The following is a 24,485-nucleotide window of genomic DNA, read 5'->3' on the forward strand; positions in this document are numbered from 1 at the left end:
TCTAGTATTTGGACACTTTTTGGAAGATTGACATTTGATAACAGAATCCTGTAGACTCTTACCACCTGATATTACATTCCAGTTCAGCTGACCATATACAACTTACGGAGTGAGTATACTGCATCAATATTAATTGGCTTTTATATACACTTCAAGCCTTTTTTCTCTTCATTCACTAGAGAAAAATCATCTAATAGACCTGCACCATCTATCACCATTACCCTATTTCTAAACAGTCACAGAGGAGAGACTGCAAGAAGGCAGCGATCTAATCTAAAGTATCAGTTCTTAGTTCATCTGTTACATAAAATTGTGTTTTTCCAATATTGTGTTTATTCCATCTGGCACTTCTGTATATTGTTTGTGAACTATAAACATAAGTAGGTGTTTAATTCATCAAAAATGTCAATACCACCTTGCACCTTGTGCGCTCCAGCAGCCCCGCCAGTCAGTGTTATTTTTTTTTTTTTTATGACGTTTTCTCTGCTATCCAATCACATTCCTGGCATTCTGGCATGTTTGTAAGAAAAGAAAAAAAAAGTTCTTTAGCGAATATGTTCGCGTGGGACCGCTCTACAACGGCGCTGTGCATAAAGCACGACAAACAAGGGGGGCGGAGCGAATGGATGCCGCAATAAAATAGTAAGAATCAAATAATATAAAACGTTATCGTTTTTTCTGAAATAAAGTTAGAGACTCGACTGTTTATCAGATTTTAAATCAAGCTTACCAGACTATATAAATTTACCATCACTATAAGGATGCAACACCAGTCCAATGAGTGGAAGAGCTATGCATTTAGCACCTGTCTAATGAAAGACACTGCTACAGTTCAGTATATTTGTCACTGTGGAGTGCAGCACACACCAGCCCAGCATACGCACATATGCATTAGTCTACTGTATGGCACTGCAAGACAGGGAGCACCAGGTCATTGCAATTAGATTCCCTTCTGTACTAATTAAATCTACCTTCCATGTGGGAAAATTTGAAATCATGCATAGGTTGGTCTGGCTAACCATGAACTTCCTAAACAAAAGGTATTTCAATTTCATAGAAAAGCATGATCTAGCAAAATATTGCAGAGACAGACACCCATTAATAATTTATAAACACTTCCAAAAAGGCACCAATCATCCAAAAAGTTAGGGAGATGTGGCTCTCTAGCTTGTCAAATAGAGTCAAAAGCTATCAGCCAGTTAACAAATACAGTCAGTTACCCTTTATCTTCTACTAATTAACACTACTCCATTGGTCTAGTACAGAGCAGCTTTGCTGTCCTTTACCAATTCATCTCTACCAATCACCACTGTAAAATCAGACAAGTGTAAAGCCCCCAGATTCTTCTGAATCAATGTACATACTGGTGTCATGTTGTGATAAGCATGCGTCTTAATACTGTTTGTCCAATACAAATAAAGAATGTCAACAGGTCCATCCTTATCATATTTATTATAGCTGTGTAGAATAAGAAAACTGTGAATGGGTGACATAGGGCTCAGTGTGTGGTTATGGTGTAAGCACAGCAGGGAGCAGTTTCGGAACAAAGCAAAAATCAGGCCTAAAGCAAAGAGTGTGGATGTAGTAATAGAATCAGTCCTAGAAGATCCACTATGACCTTGCAGATAATAAGGTCCAACAGTGGCAGAAGAACAACCATCACTTCCATAAAATAAATACTATAAAGTAACTATAGTATAAGCATTAGTCCTACATGATCCAGTACTAAGTATAGACTGGATCCAGTGAGGGTTTACAGAGACTTTAAACACTAAATAAATGCTAGATAGAATGATGCATTCAAAGAAAAGGATTAGTCTGAGAATAATATGTAGATGTATTTTTTTTAAGTTTCATTAGTTGTTTAAATATTGACAACATAAGTGTAAAGTTTTAGTGTCTATAAAACAATATGAGCTGCCATGTTGTAACTTAGGCTACCTTCTCTGCTGTGGCCAATTAGAGACCGTTATAAATAGGTCACTAGAGTGTGCAGCCAATGGCTGTGCGAAATATAACAGTGTTCTGCACTTCCATTTCTAACAGGAACTGAAGAGCTCACAATTTCAGAATGGAATTACAGGAAAAGGGGACAAAATAAATAATGAAAGTATATTGCAGTATATTTCTTTTAAATAAATTATTTATTTTATATTACCATCTCAAAGTGTTTAATGTCCCTTTAAGATAGGGACAGTCATGAAAGAACACATCTAGTCTGGGCAGTATGGAGGGTCCCATTTTATACCCAGAAAATACATAGCCTTAGTTTAACATCCCAAAAAATCTACACACTATCTCTTTTATTATTATTATTATTATTATCGGTTATTTGTAGAGCGCCAACAGATTCCGCAGCGCTATAAACAAAGGGGGAGTACAACAAAACAATTATAGGGTAGAGGGCCCTGCCAATAGTGGCACTGTTGTAGTCAGCTCTTAAGAAGGTGATCTACTAACAGCTGGACTATTAGTTATTTCCCCCTTCCTTACTTAAAGGGACAGTCTACTCCAAAAATGTTATTGTTTAAAAAGATAGATAATCCCTTTATTACCCATTCCCCAGTTTTGCATAGCCAACACTGTAATATAAATACACTGTTTACCTCTGTGATTACCTTATATCTAAGCCTCTTATGACAGCTCCCTTATCACATGGCTATTTATTTATTTATTTATTATCTATTGACTTGCATTCTAGCTAATTAGGTATGTGTCCTGCACAACTCCATGGAAAAGAGCACAATGTTATCTATATGGCACACATGAATAAGCAGTCTTGTGAAACCCTAATAAAAAGCATGCGATTGGAGGATGTCAGTAGTGGTTTAGAAACAGGCGGAAATGTAGAGGTTTAAATGGTATAAAGTATATTAATATAACAATGTTGGGTACACAAAGTTGGGGAATGGGTAGTAAAGGGGTTATCTATCTTTTAAAAAAAATAACAATTTTGGTGTGACTGTCCCTTTAATCCATTTACAGGCAGGAGCTGGGATAAATAGTTTTTCAGTAAATTCCACTATAAGGCTTATCGGTATAGTGCTGTCCTTTGGGGATCGCATAAAAAGCCTTTGAATGATACTAGTTGATAAAGGGTCTGTCCTACACAATAGTAGAAGGGGCTATAAGATGCGGATCAGCACTATAAAATGTAATGAGGCTATGGGATGAAGGTCAGACATGTACAATATTCACGTGACTGTTAGGTGAGGTCACTTCTATAATATACTAGTTGTTATTAATTCAGGATCCGTCTCATATACCCAATGTGTCTGTGGGGACCAGTGTTGCAGTGTAATGTTTCTGGCAGCTCTATAGGTTCTCATGTCTATACCACATGTCAGCTCCTTGGGGATTCATTATGTGCCCTTCCCAGTAAGTGGGACGCAGCGGTAGCACCTACCTGCCCTTCTCTCCGCTATCCGTCCAGTAGCTCGGGAATCCCAAGAGCACAGCTCATAACCCACGGGACACTCAGCTCTCCGCCCCGTCCGGCCTGATCACAGCCTGAGCCTGGTAAGAGCTGAGCGGGCGGGGCGGATCCGGGTAACCCTTTCCCTACCAGACTAGGGATTGCTTGCGGATGCTGGATTACTGATGCACGCAGGATGGTAGTATTGGGAGTTTGGGACCTGTACAGTGTGTTGTGGTGAACATATGTGATGTGGTAAACATGTGGTCGCTCTTTTGCTACAGATTATAAAATACCCAATATGAAAACAATTATGCACGTAAATATGTAATCACTTAGGGCATCTTTTTGAGGCTATGCAGCCAAAATTGGGAAAATCTAAACACATATATACAGTAACATGGGGAAAATCTAAACACATATATACAGTAACATGGGGAAAATCTAAACACATATATACAGTAACATGGGGAAAATCTAAACACATATATACAGTAACATGGGGAAAATCTAAACACATATATACAGTAACATGGGGAAAATCTAAACACATATATACAGTAACATGGGGAAAATCTAAACACATATATACAGTAACATGGGGAAAATCTAAACACATATATACAATAACATGGGGAAAATCTAAACACATATATACAATAACATGGGGAAAATCTAAACACATATATACAGTAACATGGGGAAAATCTAAACACATATATACAGTAACATGGGGAAAATCTAAACACATATATACAATAACATGGGGAAAATCTAAACACATATATACAGTAACATGGGGAAAATCTAAACACATATATACAGTAATATGGGGAAAATCTAAACACATATATACAGTAACATGGGGAAAATCTAAACACATATATACAGTAACATGGGGAAAATCACAATTACTGCTATATAAAATGGATTGATAAAATATTAAGAGCTACAATTAAAGAAACCAAGCAGTATGGGGCAGTCCAGAGTCAGAGTACCAACACTTTTGGGCACTAGTACCACTGGGGGTTTTTTTCACCCTACCTTGTACTATTTGTATAGGACACCACCATTAAAGGAACAGTAAAGTCATAATTAGACATTCAGATAGAGAATACAATTTTAAAACACCTTTCAATTTACTTATATTATTTAATTTGCTTCCTTCTCTGTTTATCCTTTGCTGAAAGGTTTATCTAGGTAAGCTTAGGCACAGCAAAGAACCTAGGTTCTATCTGCCGATTGGTGGCTATATATATATATATATATATACACACACATACAGATTGTTATTAGCTCACCCATGTGTTCAGTTAGAAACCAGTAGTGCATTGTTGCTCTTTCAACAAATGATAGCAAGAGAATTAAACAAATTTGATAATAGAAGTAAACTGGAAAGTTGTTTAAAATTGTATGTTCTACCTAAATCATGAAAGAAAATGTTTGGATTTCATGTCCCTTTAACATAGTAGATACAATAAAGGTGAACTAAGAAGTATGTATTTAGCTAATCAATATTTTACTAACAGCTTTTTTAAGATAAAGAGTTTTTGAGAAAAAAAGAGAGACAGCTATTGGCAATGGAATAATAAGCATAAATAACCTGCCACTGCATCTCCAGCGTTTGGGACCTACTCTTGATACAAATTGCTGGTGTCCAAGAAAGCCTACACATTGCATATGTGAGAGTGCATTAGCAACATGTGAGATTCTGTAGATTGTAAGCTCTTTGGGGCAGGGTTCCCCCACTGCTGTAATAACTTTTCTTTAATTTGGTTTTCTGTATCTGTATTCCTTTATAACATGGATTGTCACTGTGTACTCCTACTCATGTACTGCACTAAACAAATATTAATACATTATAATATACCTAAAAATACATTGAAAATCATAGTTATTGACTGCTTACACAGACCAGAGCATACTCTCAAAATAAACTGGGTGCATATCTCATGAACATAACCCCATCAGAATATATATATATATATATATATATATATATATATATATATATATATATATATATATATATATATATATACAGTATATAAATAACCTTTTCAGTATACTGGTTTTATTATCAAATGTACTTCTCTGTCTTAGTATCTTTTGTTGAAACATAGCTCCATTTTATGAGAGCATATCTAGATTTGCTTAGGAGCATGTACCGTGTTTCCCTTCCACGAAAGTAAGACATCCCCCGAAAATAAGACCTACTTACAGTTTTGCCTCTCGCTGAAATATAAGGCATCCCCCTGAAAATAAGACCTCCCCGAAAATAAGGCCTCCCCCGAACATAAGGCCCAGCCGGAGCAGACAGGAAGTGCGAGGTCTCTTTTAATCAGAGAGCCTGCGCCGCCGCCAGGACAAGCTGCCGCTTGCTGCTCGCTCTGCCCTGACGGAGTCTGACTGACTTACAATTAGACAGGGAGTCGGGCACATTTTGTGGACACACAGGGGTGACTGAGGTAGGGGGGAAATGTCTGATAAAGGGGTGGGGTGGGGGGAGGGGGATCACTTAAAATGACACAGGAGGATCAGAGGGGGGAATCAAAATGACACAGGAGGACTACATTTCCTACCGTACCGTATACAGGCAATACATTTCCTTTTTTTTGTTCAACAATAAATGTGTACCGTATTCTTCTTCATGGAAAAATAAGACATCCCCTGAAAATAAGACCTAACGCATCTTTGGGAACAAAAATTAATATAAGACACTGTCTTATTTTCGGGGAAACACGGTATGTGTCTTGATATATGGCAGGTGTCCTTGCAACAATGTTCGTAACAATTTTACGCACACAATGCTCAAGACACAGGAAAGCTCCTAAACCTATCTATATACATTCTCATGGTATGGAGATACGTTTCAAAAAGGTTCTAGAGAGAAAGAGGTACATTTGAAAACAAAAATGAACTGGATTTTTTTTTTCATTTTAGGCTCTGAAAAAAATCATGAAATAATTATTCTGACTTCCATGCCCCTTTAAAGGGACACTGAACCCAAATTTTTTTTCTTTCACGATTCAGATAGAGCATGACATTTTAAGCAACTTTCTAATTAACTCCTATTATCAAATTTTCTTCATTCTCTTGGTATCTTTATTTGAAATGCAAGAATGTAAGTTTAGATGCCGGCCCAATTTTGGTGAACAACCTGGGTTGTTCTTGCCGATTGGTGGATAAATTCATCCACCAATAAAAAAGTGCTGTCCACAGTTCTGAACCAAATAAAAAGCTTAGATGCCTTATTTTTCAAATAAAGATAGCAAGAAAACAAAGAAAAATTGATAATGGGAGTAAATTAGAAAGTTGCTTAAAATTGCATGCTCTATCTGAATGAATCACAAAAGGAAAAATTTGGGTTCAGTGTCCCTTTAACAAGCGGAGCATTGAAAAAAATCTTGGCAAGACAGTTTCCATTGAAACCATCCAAGACACGTTTCCCTTAAAATTAGACTATGAAGAGCGTCATAAATGTCTATCAACAAAGAGTGAAATGAAGAAAAAGATCCAAACAGCAAAGAAAGAGATGGTTACCATGTCTGGCGCACAAAGGTGTTACATCACTGCAGTCGTATAAGTGTCTGACTGCTAAGGGCACCTTTGCCATCATGATGAAGAAGAGAAAGGAGCAAGGTCCCTACTGAGGCTACACATTTGAAAATATAAGTGATTTTAAAAGTGTATTAAACAGACAAGCTCTAGCTGTTTCTGTGACTGTGGGCAACTGACAATTAGGAGGCAAATAAATCCACTGAAAATGGTCAAAGCAGATACCCCAGATTTAAAGGGACAGTCTACACCAGAATTTTTATTGTTTTAAAAGATAGATAATCCCTTTATTACCCATTCCCCAGTTTTGCATAACCAACATAGTTATATTAATATACTTTTTACCTCTGTGATTATCTTGTATCTAAGCCTCTGCAAACTGCCCCTTTATTTCAGTTCTTTTGACAGACTTGCAGTCTAGTCAATCAGTGCCTGCTCCCAGATAACTTCATGTGCAAGAGCACAGTGTTATCTATATGAAATACGTGAACTAACACCCTCTAGTGGTGAAAAACTGTTAAAATGCAATCTGAAAAGAGGTGGGCTTCAAGGTCTAAGAAATTTGCATATGAACCTCCTAGGTTAAGCTTTCAACTAAGAATACCAAGAGAACAAAGCAAAATTGGTGATAAAAGTAAATTGGAAAATTGTTTAAAATTACATGCACTATCTGAATCAAGTTTATTTTGGCCTAGACTGTCCCTTTAAGGAAATCAAACTGACAGGTCTCTACTTGTTGGAGTCAGTCAAGAAACCCCAAATGTTTTTTCATGATTAATACAGAACACACAATTAAAAATAAAACTCCTATATACTTCTATTATTACATTTGCTTCATTCTCTTTATATCCTTTGTTGAAGGAGCAGCAACGCACTACTGGGCGCTAGCTGAACACATTAGGTCAGGAAACAACAGACATATTTGTGCAGCCAACAATAAGCAGCTAGGTCCCAATTGTGCATTGTTGCTCCTGAGTCTATCTAGCTATACTTTTCAAAAAAAGCATTTTAAAACCAAACAAATTAGATAATAAAAGTAAGTTGAAAAGTTGGATAAAATTGCATGCTCTATCTGAATCTTGAAAGAAAAAATAAATGACGGAACTGCCCCTTTAATGTTGTAATTACAAAGTGTTTACTGCTACTTTCGCTATAATATTCTAGCCTAGTTAGTAACTAATCAAAAGAAAACCATATAGTTTGCCAGACATCATAGACTGATTTTTAATAAAAAGCGAAGCAGAAACGCTTGCAAACTTGTTCCAGGTCAGCTCAGATTCCACAGTAACTTATACCATGTCATTCTGATTGTCCTGCAGAATAAAACCAGAGGCAGGTTCCTCTGTGTTATGAATAGCCAAAGTAAAGGGATAATGAAAGGTTAGAAAGTCAATGCTCTCCCCAGAAGCTTTTTAATGGGTGCGCCACTCAACTGATTTTAAATGTTTATTGCACAAATTATCACTACATTAATTTGTTAAAGGAATAGGAAAGTCAAAATTAAACTTGCATGATTCAGACAGAGCGTGTCATTTTAAGATACTTTTAAATTCACTTCTATTTTTAAATGTGCTTCGTTCTCTTAGTATCCCTTGTTAAAATGAACACACACATATAATACACTAGAAGGAGCTGCTGCTAATTGGTGCCTGAACACATTTGTCTCTTGTGATTGGCTAACTAGATGTGTTCAGCTAGCTGCCAGTAGTGCAATGCTGTCCCTTCAGCAATAGATAACAAGAGAATGAAGCAAATTTGATAATAGAAGTAAATTGGAAAGTTGTTTAAAATTGTATTTTCTAAATGAATCATAAAAGAAAATGGAGTTTACTATCCCTTTAAATTATTATGCAATGAATTGCATCTACTTTATAATAACACCCGGTTAGCAACATTTTCTGTGGAAAACACTGGAAAGTGATAGAAAAAATATACTAAAGACCAAATATCACAAATACAGTTGGAATAAGCAATTATAGTAGACAAACAGTTTTGCAAGACAAATAACCAGTTTGCAGCAATCACTTCTCCAAAGAGCAACATTAAAACAAGCAAATGATCAATCTGCAGACCATCACTTTAATCACAGGCTTGTTGATTAGTTTTTTCTACTTTTCTTACTTTATTAAAGGGAAATCAAACTCTTTTTTTCTTTGTTGCTTAAAAAGAGGGCCTTTTCTTAAACTGAAGTGACGTGTGTCAATGTTCACTAATAAAACAGAGGGAGTTCTGCTTGTCAGCCAGTGAACAATCTTAAAGGACCAGTTAAACAGTAGATTTGCATAATCAACAAATGCAAGATAACAAGACAATGCAATAGCACTTAGTCTGAACTTCACATGAGTAGTAGATTTTTTTTTTCTGACAATTTTAAAAGTTATGTCATTTTCCACTCCCCCTGTACCATGTGAAAGCCATCAGTCAATCACAAATGCATACACATGCCATGTGACCGCCATCAGCCATTCACAAATGCATACACACTTAGTCTTGCACATGCTCAGTAGGAGCTGGTGACTCAAAAAGCTTAAATATAAAAAGACTGTGCACATTTTGTTAATGGAAGTAAATTGGAAAGTTGTTTAAAATGGCATGTTCTATCTGAATCATGACAGTTTAATTTTGATTGAGTGTCCCTTTAAGGCCCAGTTGTAAACATGCACTTTCTGCTAGATTATAAATAAAAATAAAGAATTTATGCATAACCTGTTTTTCAAACAACAAATCTTTAAATAGTTTTCTTTCATATGCATGATAGAAATGTCACTTGTCTGAAATGCTATACCATTGTTGTCACAGCTGCCATATAGTGAGCACGTGCTCTCATACAAAGTAAGCTAAGTTTCAACAAAGCTCACCAAGAGAAATAACATATATAATAAAATAATTGTAACGTTATGATCTGTTTTCTATCTTGTGTGTGTGCATATTTTTTTTTTCTTGATGGGGTTGTTGGTTCATGGGATGTGTACCCAGTTTATTTTGAGAGTGCACACCAGAGAATCATAACAATTTAAAACTTACAATTAAGAAGCTTACTGAATAAGGAGCTAACTTTAGCATCATAACATACATATATAGTTATGTTTATATGAAGATGTTGGTTTTTTATTTACAAAATAAATTGCCTGTACAAATGAAGCAACGGACCTAGAGGAACTGCTCTCAGTACTGATCTCAGTATGGCCTCTATTCGTGTCCTAATCCTCCTGATTTTACATATAATGCACACAGATTGACAGTAGCCTATACACATTGTATAATAACCGTATGTTTATGTCAGACACACATACACTTTGCAGGCAGTCTCAGATCAGATAGTTATTGCATTGTTATACATGCAAGTCCCAGTAACTTGTCTCATCATACAATATAACGCTAACCCTAAGTTTAGTGTCACCTCCCTGCGAGACATAATGCTTCTCCACTGATAGGCTACCTCACTACAGGTGTAGGTATATGGGTAGCCTAACCTTTCACTATCACATAAATAGCTGCCTTCGTAAACTTTACATTACACACACGAAGGGGGAGGACTCTTACTATTATGTGAGCGCAGCACGTCCCTACAGTTTTTGGTACGCTCCATAATTGCCTCCTCAACCGGAAGTTTACTGCGTCGCATAGCAACTGATAATGTCTGCTCCTGGTACCTCTTCCCTAGAGTTGTTAGTACGATTCATAATTACCTCCTCTACCGGAAGTTTGCTGCGTCGCATAGCAACCGAAAATGTCTGCTCCTGGAAGGTAAGATTACAGCTTTAGCTTCCATTATATTACGAGTATAAACCGATGTTATAGGGTCAAACCATATAGGTTAATCGGTCATATATGCTAGGTGTATCTGATTATAAATCATGCAAAGACTGTAAAACTGTCTGATTAACCAGATAACTTGGTATCCTACCTGGTACCACAAGGGTTGCATATTCTGAGATGCCCATAGAGTTGCAGGATGTTTTTTTATGTCCCAGTGAAGAAGCTGTCATAGGTTAGGACATTATCTTATGCATCAGTGATGGTAGTCAGGGTTCTTTTTGATAAACATTGAGGCTGGATATTTGTTCTTTCTGAAAGCTCATGATCTGATGCAACTGTGTATCCCTATTATTGTCCTTCTGATACTCAAGGGTGAAAGTGATGTTTTTTTGTTTGATAAGGAAAGTGATGCTCTTTTATGACAACCCCGGGTGGCATGAGATTTTTGTGATACCCCATAATTGCTGTGAGTGTCCACTGTGATACTCTGGTGATAGAAGTGAAAGTCAATTCTGAAACCTAGGGGTGTCAGGAGAGGGGCTTTTTGTTATCAGTTGGGAAGTGAGGGAAAATAGTCATATATAAATAGTTTATTATTTAAAATAACAGTACAGGAAGTGCTAGAACATTGTAATATTTTAGGTAGGGGGGGTGCTGTCCATTTCTCTTTAGAATTGAGCTAATCTTACTACCTGTACATTTTTAGTTTTTACAGCATAAAATGCCTTTACTTTAGATAAGTTAAATATTCTAATGATCTAGTTTGTAAAAGCATGTAATGTGTTATCTAACCCTGGGTAGCTATATGTTTAACCCCACAAATTAGTTAAATACATAGGTGAAGTCCTGTAAAGTAAAGGACCTCTATAATACCTTACAATAAGAGATTTTTCAGTTACATTGTTCCAATTGAAAGATATTTAAAAATGTACTGCATTCCTTTGTGTATTCAAAAATCAATGTTAAAGGGACAGTCAACATCAAAGGGACACTGAACCCACATTTTTTTCTTTTGTGATTCAGATAGAAGAGCATGCAATTTTAAGCAACTTTCTAATTTACTCCTAATATCAAATTTTCTTCATGCTCTTGGTATCTTTATTTGAAAAGCAAGAATGTAAGTTTAGATGCCGGCCTTTTTTTGGTGAACAACCTGGGTTGTTCTTGCTGATTGGTGGATAAATTCACCCACCAATAAACAAGTGCTGCCCAGACAACCCAAAGTATTGATCTAGGCCCATTTTGGTATATTTCATGCCACCATTTCACCGCCAAATACAATCAAATAAAAGAAAATTGTTCACTTTTTCACAAACTTTAGGTTTCTCACTGAAATTATTTACAAACAGCTTGTGCAATTATGGCACAAATGGTTGGAAATGCTTCTCTGGGATCCCCTTTTTTCGAAATAGCAGACATATATGAGTTTGGCGTTGCTTTTTGGTAATTAGAAGGCTGCTAAATGCTGCTGCGCATCACACGTGTATTATGCCCAGCAGTGCAGGGGTTAATTAGGTAGCTTGTAGGGAGCTTGCAGGGTTAATTTTAGCTTTAGTGTAGCGATCAGCCTACCACCTGACACATCACACACCCTGATCCCTCCCAAACAGCTCTCTTCCCTCCCCCACGCCACAATTGTCCCCGTCCTCTTAAGTACTGGCAGAAAGTCTGCTGGTACTGAAATAAAAGGTATCCTTTTTTAAGCATATTTACATATACTGCTGTGTAGGGTGCGAGAGGGCCACAGGGTATATTTTTTTAGGACGTACGACGTACGTTGTCTGTCATTAAGGGGTTAAAGTGATACTAAACCCAAATATTTTCTTTCATGATTCAGATAGAGCATGCAATTTTAAGCAACTTTCTAATCTACTCCTAAGGAGCCGGACCATTTTTATTTCAGCATCTTGGATAGTGCTTTCTGATATGTGAGTACATTTAGCCACCAATGAGCAAGTGCTACCCAGGTGCTGAACCAAAGATGAGTTGGATCCTTAGCTTAGATTCCTGCTATTTCAAATAAAGATAGCAAGAGAACAAAGAAAAATTGATAATAGGAGTAAATTAGAAAGCTACTTAAAAGATGCCTAGGTATTAGTAGTACACAGCCACTCACTTCCTGTTAGTTTTACTTTACGTTAAAACAGCTTTTACTTGACCTTTTCTCATAAGGAAATATTTTTAATATCTTTACCTGTTGCTCTTTCACATACATGATAGGATTAAAGGGACACGAAACCCCACATTTTTCTTTCATAATTTAGGTAGAACATACAATTTTAAACAACTTTCCTGTTTACTTCTATTTTCAAATTTGTTTCATTCTCTTGGTATCATTTGTTGAAGGAGCAGCAATGCACTGCTGGACAGGTGGGTGAGCCAATGGCAATCGGTATATATATGCAGCCACCAATCAGCAGGTAGAACCTAGGTTCTTTGCTGCTCCTGAGCTTACCTAGATAAGCCTTTCAGCAAAGGATAACAAGAGAAGGAAGCAAATTAAATAATAGAAGTAAATTGGAACATTGTTTAAAATTGTATGTACTGAATCATTAATGTCTAATTATGACTTTAGTGTCCCTTTAAGCATGAATTGTTGCAAGAAACTCAGAATCTATTAATACCGTTTGCAAACAAAAAAAAAATCTCTGCATATTCCAGAAACAGACTACACGGCAACACAACTGTAACCTAGTAACACATTCACATCTCTCAGATAACTGTGTGACTGATATTAGGTAAGGGGCTGTATTTAAAGAAAAAGTGACACAAGATTTAACAAGATATAAGAGAACAGCACCCAAAAAAATCTGTAAAAACTTTATAGCATTGATAAAAAAAATTAAAGGCTCCTGTACAGATGGAAAAGAGAAATCAAGGTTTATTTTTTTGAACATGATAATGATAATACTTTTATTATTACTAGTATTAATGCATTAGTGTACAGATAGTGTTAAAGCAGGAATGTTTAGCTTTCTCAAGTAAGAAGTGGCATTCAATTTCTTTGCTCTACTCACAGGGTCAGTAAGCACGGTACAAATGCTATTGCTCAAAACAAAAATATATTCTAATATGTAAACAAACTTAAAGGGATAGAAAGGTCAAAATTGTAATATCGATTATGATTTCATTTCATTTTTAAATAGAAGAATGTTTGCAATATACTTCCATTAGCAAAAATGCTTCTCGCAAAAGTTATTACTGTTTTAGCGGCATACACAAATATGCTACGTGCAACTAGAGGATCAGCATTCAAACACCATGCCTGATCAGAGAGCTAGTGGTGATGTGTATTGCATCTGTGAAGATTTAATTTGTGTCATGCAAGCCCCTGCTTACTCTCAGAGACGGTGCAGTGTTTGAATGTCGGTTCACAGGACACTTAAAGTCTAGTCAAAATTAAACTTTCATGATTCTTCAGATAGGGCATGCAATTTTAAATAACTTTCCAATTTACTTTTATCATCAAATTTGCTTTGTTCTCTTATTATTCTTTGTTGAAAGCTAAATCTAGGTAGGCTCATATGCTAATTTCCAAACCCTTGAAGGATGCAATTTGATAGTTTTTCACAACTAGAGGGTGTTAGTTCATGTGTGCTATATAGATAACATTGTGCTCATGCACGTGGAGTTACCTAGAAGTCAGCACTGATTGGCAATGCAAGTCTGTCAAAAGAACTGAAATAAGGGGGCAGTCTGCAGAGGCTTAGATACAAGGTAATCAAAGAGGTAAAAAGTGTATTAATATAACTGTGTTGGTTATGCAAAACTGGGGAATGGGTAATAAAGGGATTAGCTATCTTTTTAAACAATAACATTTTTGATGTAGACTGCCCCTTTAAAGGCTGCCTCTTATCTCAGTGCAGTTTGACATTTTTACAGCTAGGCAGTGCTAGTACATGTGCGCCATATAGATAACATTGTGCTCACTCCCATAGAATTACAGAGGAATCGGCATTGGTTGGCTAAAATGCAAGTCTCTAAAAGAACCGAGATAAGGAGGCAGTTTGCAGAGGCTTAGATACAAGATAATCACAGGGGTAAAAAGTGTATTAATATAACAGTGTTGGTTATGCAAAACTGGGGAATGGGTAATAAAGAGATTATCTATCTTTTTAAACAATAAACATTTTCAAGAAGACTGTCCCTTTAAAGCATATGTGCATACGCATCTGAAAAACATAACTACCAGAAATTTTTTTGCTAATAGAACTATATTGCAAAATATTTCTAATTAAAATGTAAATGCACCTTGTTATCCCTTTAAAATTATTTAGCAAATTATGATATTTAACTTCACAAATGGGTGCCCAGAAAGATATATGATGTCTTCAGAGGACAGGAATTAGCAGGATGCAGATTAGAGAAACACTCTGTGTGTTTCAGATAGGGATATGAGGGTCATACAGAATGCTCTGGAGGGCCTTGGTATGAACAACCCTGCACTTGAGATAACTTAGTATTCTGGACAATTATATGACCCGAATATAATCATTGTTGCATCACACTCCAAGGAATTGATGGGAAATTTGGTCAAATGCCAACTGGTCGACTTATAAGAGATTGAGCTCTATATCACCTGTGAGCTATTTCACAATGATCTATTTTACCTGCACTCAAACATCTGGCTTTTATGTAATTAAATCTTTAACCTTTTAAAGCCGTTATGGCGTTTATTCCGTCCTAACCACGCTGGGCTTTAGCGCCGTTAGGACGGAATAAAACGTCCTTGCCGTTTGGCTGTCCTGAAGCCAACGGCGCTTCTTGGATCTGATCGCGGTCTGGAGGGTGTGCCTAGCGTCATAGGGACGCTCCCCTGACCCAATCCTATAACTGAAATCTTGCGTTCGCGTGCACGATCGCAGGATTTCAATTTGTCTACATCGGAACGTTGTTCTGTTGTAGACAAATTGAACCTGTCACGAAAGGGTTAAAAAAAGTTTCACAGCAATTAGACCAGTTTTGCTTTTCCTACTCTTTTTTTCATCTGATCTGACAGGGAAGTGAATTTACCCTTTCGCTACTGCTATTAGCCATCAGACAAGTGAGATTTTAATGATATTCCACATAAACGAGAAAAAAAAAAAAAGGCATTGTATACAAAATATTTCTCTCATTAGTATGGAAGACTATCAATTCAACATTTCATTTTTCATTTTTCCTGAAAAAAATTTAAAAGATGATTACATTTAAAGGGGCATGAAAGTCAAAACAAACTTTTCATGGTTCACATTGAACATACAATTTTAATAGATGTTTCAAATTTGTTCCCTTGGTATCTTTATTGAAAAGCAAACCTAGGTAGACTCAGGAGCAGCTACTAGGATTTACCTGTTGATTGATGGCTATACAACCATATGTCTCTTGTGATATACTCACCAGATGTGTTCAGCTAACTCCCAGCAGTGTATTGCTTCTCTGGAGATTACTTTAAAAGGACTTGAAACCCACAATTTTCTTTGTGATTCAGAAAGAGCACCAAAAAAATAAATAAAATATATTTATAGTTTCTAAATTACTTCTGTTGTCAAATTTCCTTTGTTCATATGGTATTCTTTTATGAAGAGCATACCTAGGTAGGTGGCGTGCACTTCTGGAGCACTGTGTGGCAGGACACAATGCTGCCATTTAGTGCTCTTGCAAATTTACAACGTTATTGCTAAACTGCTGCCATATAGTACTGCAGGCAGGTGCATGCTCCTGAGCATACCTACCTGCATGTTTAACAAAGGAAACCAAGAGAACAAACATTTGATAATAGAAGTCAATTGGAAACTTTTTTTTTTATCTGAATCATAAAAGAAAAACATTTGTGTTTCATGCCCTTTAAATTGTGTATTTAACCACTCTGCCGAAACACATAATTATATGAAAGCAATAGTGGAATACTAAAATGCTCTAAATCATTACCAACTTCCTAATACATGGGGACATAGTTCAATATTTCAAAAGCCTTATGGGATGAATATTAAGTTATAGATATTAAACTACAAGTAATATATTTACTAAAAATGACAAGTGCCAGATGTAGGTAGTGTTGCAGCCTGCAGGGTACCCTCAGAGAGTTTCCCCATCAACTAAGTACTAAGTCCCCTGGTGCAGCTTCAGAGGTAGCAGCAAATCACATCAAACTACGTAGCTAGTGAATGTTAAAATCTTTAATATTGTAGAAAAAAAACATCATATTGAAATATTTATTTTTTTACTTGTTTTAGCCCAAGATCTGATGTACAGCTGTCTGATAATGAAGAGGATCTACAGATATCAGACCATGAGGTAGGAATAATCAGGTTTGCACACTTAAATGGAGATATTTATATCTTAGTATTATTAAAAAGACACAAAAGGTTTGGCTATAATTGCTGCATAGTGAACTCCTGCTTTGAGCTTTATTTTCTCACAATGACATGTATTTTAACTACTCTAGATATTACTAGAGTCTGAGAAGGATCAAGTAAGGTGAGTACGGTGTCCATTTTATGACATAATTCCTTTCTCTAAAACTCCATCCGTAATCCATCCTACCTGATGCATTACAAATTAGGAGTCAGGATTCGTGCATTCAGCAGGAGCCAGGTATCATGCATTCAGCAGGAGTCAGGAATCGTGCATTTAGCAGGAGTCAGGTATCATGCATTTAGCAGGAGTCGGGAATCATGCATTCAGCTGGAGTCAGGTATCATGCAATCAGCAGGAGTCAGGTATCATGCAATCAGCAGGAGTCAGGTATCATGCATTCAGCAGGAGTCAGGAATAATTCATTCAGTAGGAGTCAGGAATCATTCATTCAGCAGGAGTGTGGTATCATGCATTCAGCAGGAGTCAGTTATCATGCATACAGCAGGAGTCGGGTATCATGCATTCAGCAGGAGTCAGGTATCATGCATTCAGCAGGAGTCGGGAATCATACATTCAGTAGGAGTCAGGTATCATGCATTCAGCAGGAGTCGGGTATCATGCATACAGCAGGAGTCGGGTATCATGCATACAGCAGGAGTCGGGTATCATGCATACAGCAGGAGTCGGGTATCATGCATTCAGCAGGAGTCAGGTATCATGCATTCAGCAGGAGTCGGGAATCATACATTCAGTAGGAGTCAGGTATCATGCATTCAGCAGGAGTCGGGTATCATGCATACAGCAGGAGTCGGGTATCATGCATTCAGCAGGAGTCAGGTATCATGCATTCAGCAGGAGTCGGGAATCATACATTCAGTAGGAGTCAGGTATCATGCATTCAGCAGGAGTCAGGTATCATGCATACAGCAGGAGTCGGGTATCATGCATACAGCAGGAGTCGAGTATCATGCATTCAGCAGGAGTCGGGAATCATACATTCAGCAGGAGTCAGGTATCATGCATTCAGCAGGAGTCAGGTATCATGCATACAGCAGGAGTCGGGTATCATGCATACAGCAGGAGTCGAGTATCATGCATTCAGCAGGAGTCAGTTATCATGCATTCAGCAGGAGTCGGGTATCATGCATACAGCAGGAGTCGGGTATCATGCATTCAGCAGGAGTCAGGTATCATGCATTCAGCAGGAGTCGGGAATCATACATTCAGTAGGAGTCAGGTATCATGCATTCAGCAGGAGTCAGGTATCATGCATACAGCAGGAGTCGGGTATCATGCATACAGCAGGAGTCGGGTATCATGCATTCAGCAGGAGTCAGGTATCATGCATTCAGCAGGAGTCGGGAATCATACATTCAGTAGGAGTCAGGTATCATTCATTCAGCAGGAGTGTGGTATCATGCATTCAGCAGGAGTCAGGTATCATGCATACAGCAGGAGTCGGGTATCATGCATACAGCAGGAGTCGGGTATCATGCATTCAGCAGGAGTCAGGTATCATGCATTCAGCAGGAGTCGGGAATCATACATTCAGTAGGAGTCAGGTATCATGCATTCAGCAGGAGTCAGGAATAATTCATTCAGTAGGAGTCAGGAATCATTCATTCAGCAGGAGTGTGGTATCATGCATTCAGCAGGAGTCAGTTATCATGCATAAAGCAGGAGTCGGTTATCATGCATACAGCAGGAGTCGGGTATCATGCATTCAGCAGGAGTCAGTTATCATGCATTCAGCAGGAGTCGGGTATCATGCATTCAGCAGGAGTCGGGTATCATGCATTCAGCAGGAGTCGGGTATCATGCATTCAGCAGGAGTCGGGTATCATGCATTCAGCAGGAGTCGGGTATCATGCATTCAGCAGGAGTCTGGTATCATGCATTCAGCAGGAGTCGGGTATCATGCATTCAGCAGGAGTCGGGTATCATGCATTCAGCAGGAGTCGGGTATCATGCATTCAGCAGGAGTCGGGTATCATGCATTCAGCAGGAGTCGGGTATCATGCATTCAGCAGGAGTCGGGTATCATGCATTCAGCAGGAGTCGGGTATCATGCATTCAGCAGGAGTCAGACATCCCCTGCTCACTGCAAGGTAGATTTGCTCTGTTTATCAGGCTGTTTGCTTTAGTTTTTAGTTTTTTTTTTTGTTTTTTTTTAAACAAATAAGCAAATAAACTTAAATCTGAGTGCAGTGAACATGAGCAGGTTCTGTTAGTTATAATAAGATATTTTCCTGTTTATTAAAATTATATTGTTTGTTGCACCATTTTATGTGTAAGGGTAGAATGACTAAGTGTGGAATTATCCTCAATTCCCTCTTGTGCCTTTATTATATGAAGCACTTTAGAAAAACAACAACAATCTTACAATGCTTTAGTTTAACTGAATATATATTGGTACATGCTGTGTTTTACAGACAAAATGTTTTGTTTTTTTCCTAAATCTAAAAAACTCTGTAGGTGACAAAGGCACATACACAATTATTTGTTAGATAGATAGATAGATAGATAGATATACAAATAAACTTAGGTTATTGTATTTACAAAATATGAGTTTCATATTTGCATGATGATATTGCATGACTCCTGACGTCTGATGTCTGCACCTGATGTCTAAAAACCGAATTTGACATTATGGAATTTCATAAAAAGTAGGATGAAGGAGAAAAAGATGTGTTTTGTCACAACAAAGTTATATTTTACTTTTAGACCTGTTTCCTAGGCAGAGGCCATTGATGCAACTATGTTAGATTTTTAGAAGTTGTAGAAATAAAAACAAACATTTTCATACGGCATAAATGCATCAAAGGGACATGAAACCCAAACCCAACATTTTTCTTTCATGATTGAGATAGATGATACAATTTTAAATTTCTTTCCAATTTATTTAACCCCATTCACTACCGGGACTTTCTGAGAAAAACTTGCCCAAAAAACTTGATCGGAGAATTTTTATAATTTTTGCTATCACTCCATTTAAACAGAAATAGAGCCTTAGTTTTTTCTTCTGTTAAGTGTGATCAGTCCACGGGTCATCATTACTTCTGGGATATTACTCCTCCCCAACAGGAAGTGCAAGAGGATTCACCCAGCAGAGCTGCATATAGCTCCTCCCCTCTACGTCACTCCCAGTCATTCTCTTGCACCCAACGACTAGATAGGATGTGTGAGAGGACTATGGTGATTATACTTAGTTTTATATCTTCAATCAAAAGTTTGTTATTTTAAAATAGCACCGGAGTGTGTTATTATCTCTCTGGCAGAGTTTGAAGAAGAATCTACCAGAGTTTTTGTTATGATTTTAGCCGGAGTAGTTAAGATCATATTGCTGTTTCTCGGCCATCTGAGGAGAGGTAAACTTCAGATCAGGGGACAGCGGGCAGATGAATCTGCATAGAGGTATGTAGCAGTTTTTATTTTCTGACAATGGAATTGATGAGAAAATCCTGCCATACCGATATAATGTCATGTATGTATACTTTACACTTCAGTATTCTGGGGAATGGTACTTCACTAGAATTACACTGTAAGAAATACATAAATCTGTTTAATAACTAGAGATTATGTTTAACGTTTTTGCTGGAATGTAAAATCGTTTTCATTTACTGAGGTACTGAGTGAATAAATGTTTGGGCACTATTTTTCCACTTGGCAGTTGCTTAATCTGTTTTTCTGACAGTTTCTGTTCTCCCTCACTGCTGTGTGTGAGGGGGAGGGGCCGTTTTTTTGGCGCTTTTACTGCATCAAATATTTCAGTCAGCAACTCATTGTATTCCCTGCATGATCCGGTTCATCTCTACAGAGCTCAGGGGTCTTCAAAACTTATTTTGAGGGAGGTAATTTCTCTCAGCAGAGCTGTGAGAATTATAGTTTGACTGAGATAAAAAACGTTTATTCTGTAATTTGTTTCCTGCTTTCAGAATTTGTTATCTTTGCTAATGGGATTAAACCTTTGCTAAAGTTGTGTTGTTTACAAGGATTGAGGCTATAACTGTTTCAATTTATTAATTTTCAACTGTCATAGATCTTCTGTGCTTCTTAAAGGCACAGTACGTTTTAATATTATTCTAATTGAATTGTATTTCCAAGTTGCAAGTTTATTTGCTAGTGTGTTAAACATGTCTGATTCAGAGGATGATACCTGTGTCATTTGTTGCAATGCCAAAGTGGAGCCCAATAGAAATTTATGTACTAACTGTATTGATGCTACTTTAAATAAAAGTCAATCTGTACAAATTGAACAAATTTCACCAAACAACGAGGGGAGAGTTATGCCGACTAACTCGCCTCACGTGTCAGTACCTACATCTCCCGCTCAGAGGGAGGTGCGTGATATTGTAGCGCCGAGTACATCTGGGCGGCCATTACAAATCACATTACAGGATATGGCTACTGTTATGACTGAGGTTTTGGCTAAATTACCAGAACTAAGAGGTAAGCGTGATCACTCTGGGGTGAGAACAGAGTGCGCTGATAATATTAGGGCCATGTCAGACACTGAGTCACAGGTGGCAGAACATGAGGACGGAGAACTTCATTCTGTGGGTGACGGTTCTGATCCAAACAGACTGGATTCAGATATTTCAAATTTTAAATTTAAACTGGAAAACCTCTGTGTATTACTAGGGGAGGTGTTAGCGGCTCTGAATGATTGTAACACAGTTGCAATACCAGAGAAAATGTGTAGGTTGGATAAATATTTTGCGGTACCGACGAGTACTGAGGTTTTTCCTATACCTAAGAGACTTACTGAAATTGTTACTAAGGAGTGGGATAGACCCGGTGTGCCGTTCTCACCCCCTCCGATATTTAGAAAAATGTTTCCAATAGACGCCACCACAAGGGACTTATGGCAAACGGTCCCTAAGGTGGAGGGAGCAGTTTCTACCTTAGCTAAGCGTACCACTATCCCGGTGGAGGATAGCTGTGCTTTTTCAGATCCAATGGATAAAAAGTTAGAGGGTTACCTTAAGAAAATGTTTGTTCAACAAGGTTTTATATTGCAACCCCTTGCATGCATTGCGCCGATCACGGCTGCAGCGGCATTCTGGATTGAGTCTCTGGAAGAGAACATTGGTTCAGCTACTCTGGACGACATTACGGACAGGCTTAGAGTCCTTAAACTAGCTAATTCATTCATTTCGGAGGCCGTAGTACATCTTACTAAACTTACGGCGAAGAATTCAGGATTCGCCATTCAGGCACGCAGGGCGCTGTGGCTAAAATCCTGGTCAGCTGATGTTACTTCTAAGTCTAAACTGCTTAATATACCTTTCAAAAGGCAGACCTTATTCGGGCCCGGGTTGAAAGAGATTATCGCTGACATTACAGGAGGTAAAGGCCATGCCCTGCCTCAGGACAAAGCCAAAGCCAAGACTAGACAGTCTAATTTTCGTTCCTTTCGTAATTTCAAAGCTGGAGCAGCATCAACTTCCTCTGCACCAAAACAGGAAGGAGCTGTTGCTCGCTACAGACAAGGCTGGAAACCTAACCAGTCCTGGAACAAGGGCAAGCAGACTAGGAAACCTGCTGCTGCCCCTAAGACAGCATGAATTGAGGGCCCCCGATCCGGGATCGGATCTAGTGGGGGGCAGACTTTCTCTCTTCGCCCAGGCTTGGGCAAGAGATGTTCAGGATCCCTGGGCGCTAGAGATAATATCTCAGGGATACCTTCTGGACTTCAAATACTCTCCTCCAAGAGAGAGATTTCATCTGTCAAGATTGTCAACAATCCAGACAAAGAAAGAGGCGTTTCTACGCTGCGTACAAGAGCTCTTGTTAATGGGAGTAATCCATCCAGTTCCACGATCGGAACAGGGACAGGGGTTTTACTCAAATCTGTTTGTGGTTCCCAAAAAAGAGGGAACTTTCAGACCAATCCTGGACTTAAAGATCCTAAACAAATTCCTAAGAGTTCCATCGTTCAAGATGGAGACTATTCGGACAATTTTACCTATGATCCAAGAGGGTCAGTACATGACCACTGTAGATTTAAAAGATACTTACCTTCACATACCGATTCACAAAGATCATTATCGGTACCTAAGGTTTGCCTTCCTAGACAGGCATTACCAGTTTGTGGCTCTTCCATTCGGATTGGCTACAGCTCCAAGAATCTTCACAAAGGTTCTGGGTGCTCTTCTGGCGGTACTAAGACCGCGGGGAATCTCGGTAGCTCCATACCTAGACGACATTCTGATACAAGCTTCAAGCTTTCAAACTGCCAAGTCTCATACAGAGTTAGTGCTGGCATTTCTAAGTTCACATGGATGGAAGGTGAACGAAAAGAAAAGTTCACTCGTTCCACTCACAAGAGTTCCCTTCCTGGGGACTCTTATAGATTCTGTAGAAATGAAGATTTACCTGACAGAGGACAGGCTAACAAGACTTCAAAGTGCTTGCCGCACCCTTCATTCCATTCAACACCCGTCAGTGGCTCAATGCATGGAGGGAATCGGCTTAATGGTAGCGGCAATGGACATAGTACCCTTTGCACGCTTACACCTCAGACCACTGCAACTGTGCATGCTAAGTCAGTGGAATGGGGATTACTCAGACTTATCCCCTTCTCTGAATCTGGATCAAGAGACCAGAAATTCTCTTCTATGGTGGCTTTCTCGGCCACATCTGTCCAGGGGGATGCCATTCAGCAGACCAGACTGGACAATTGTAACAACAGACGCCAGCCTTCTAGGTTGGGGTGCCGTCTGGAATTCTCTGAAGGCTCAGGGACAATGGAGTCAGGAGGAGAGTCTCCTGCCAATAAACATTCTGGAATTGAGAGCAGTTCTCAATGCCCTCCTGGCTTGGCCCCAGTTGACAACTCGGGGGTTCATCAGGTTTCAGTCGGACAACATCACGACTGTAGCTTACATCAACCATCAGGGAGGGACAAGAAGCTCCCTAGCTATGATGGAAGTATCAAAGATAATTCTCTGGGCAGAGTCTCACTCTTGCCACCTGTCAGCAATCCACATCCCGGGAGTGGAGAACTGGGAGGCGGATTTCTTAAGTCGTCAGACTTTTCATCCGGGGGAGTGGGAACTTCATCCGGAGGTCTTTGCCCAAATACTTCGACGTTGGGGCAAACCAGAGATAGATCTCATGGCGTCTCGACAGAACGCCAAGCTTCCTCGTTACGGGTCCAGATCCAGGGATCCAGGAGCAGTCCTGATAGATGCTCTGACAGCACCTTGGGACTTCAGGATGGCTTACGTGTTTCCACCCTTCCCGTTGCTTCCGCGATTGATTGCCAGAATCAAACAAGAGAGAGCATCAGTGATTCTAATAGCACCTGCATGGCCACGCAGGACTTGGTATGCAGACCTGGTGGACATGTCATCCTGTCCACCTTGGTCTCTACCTCTGAAACAGGACCTTCTGATACAGGGTCCCTTCA

General features: G+C 38.5%; 1 protein-coding gene across 1 annotated transcript in view; it reads left to right on the forward strand.

The window, feature by feature from the left end:
• The first annotated feature begins 3,383 nt into the window (after positions 1 to 3,383).
• Positions 3,384 to 24,485, forward strand: part of CCDC40 (coiled-coil domain containing 40) — an 83,120-nt gene continuing 62,018 nt past the window's right edge. The window contains exons 1-2 of the mRNA XM_053706417.1: positions 3,384 to 3,519; positions 16,948 to 17,008. The gene's annotated coding sequence lies outside the window, so the exon portion shown is untranslated. The remainder of the gene's footprint in view (positions 3,520 to 16,947; positions 17,009 to 24,485) is intronic.

The sequence above is a fragment of the Bombina bombina genome, chromosome 1, assembly GCF_027579735.1.
Source record: "Bombina bombina isolate aBomBom1 chromosome 1, aBomBom1.pri, whole genome shotgun sequence".
Taxonomy (NCBI): Eukaryota; Metazoa; Chordata; class Amphibia; order Anura; family Bombinatoridae; genus Bombina; species Bombina bombina.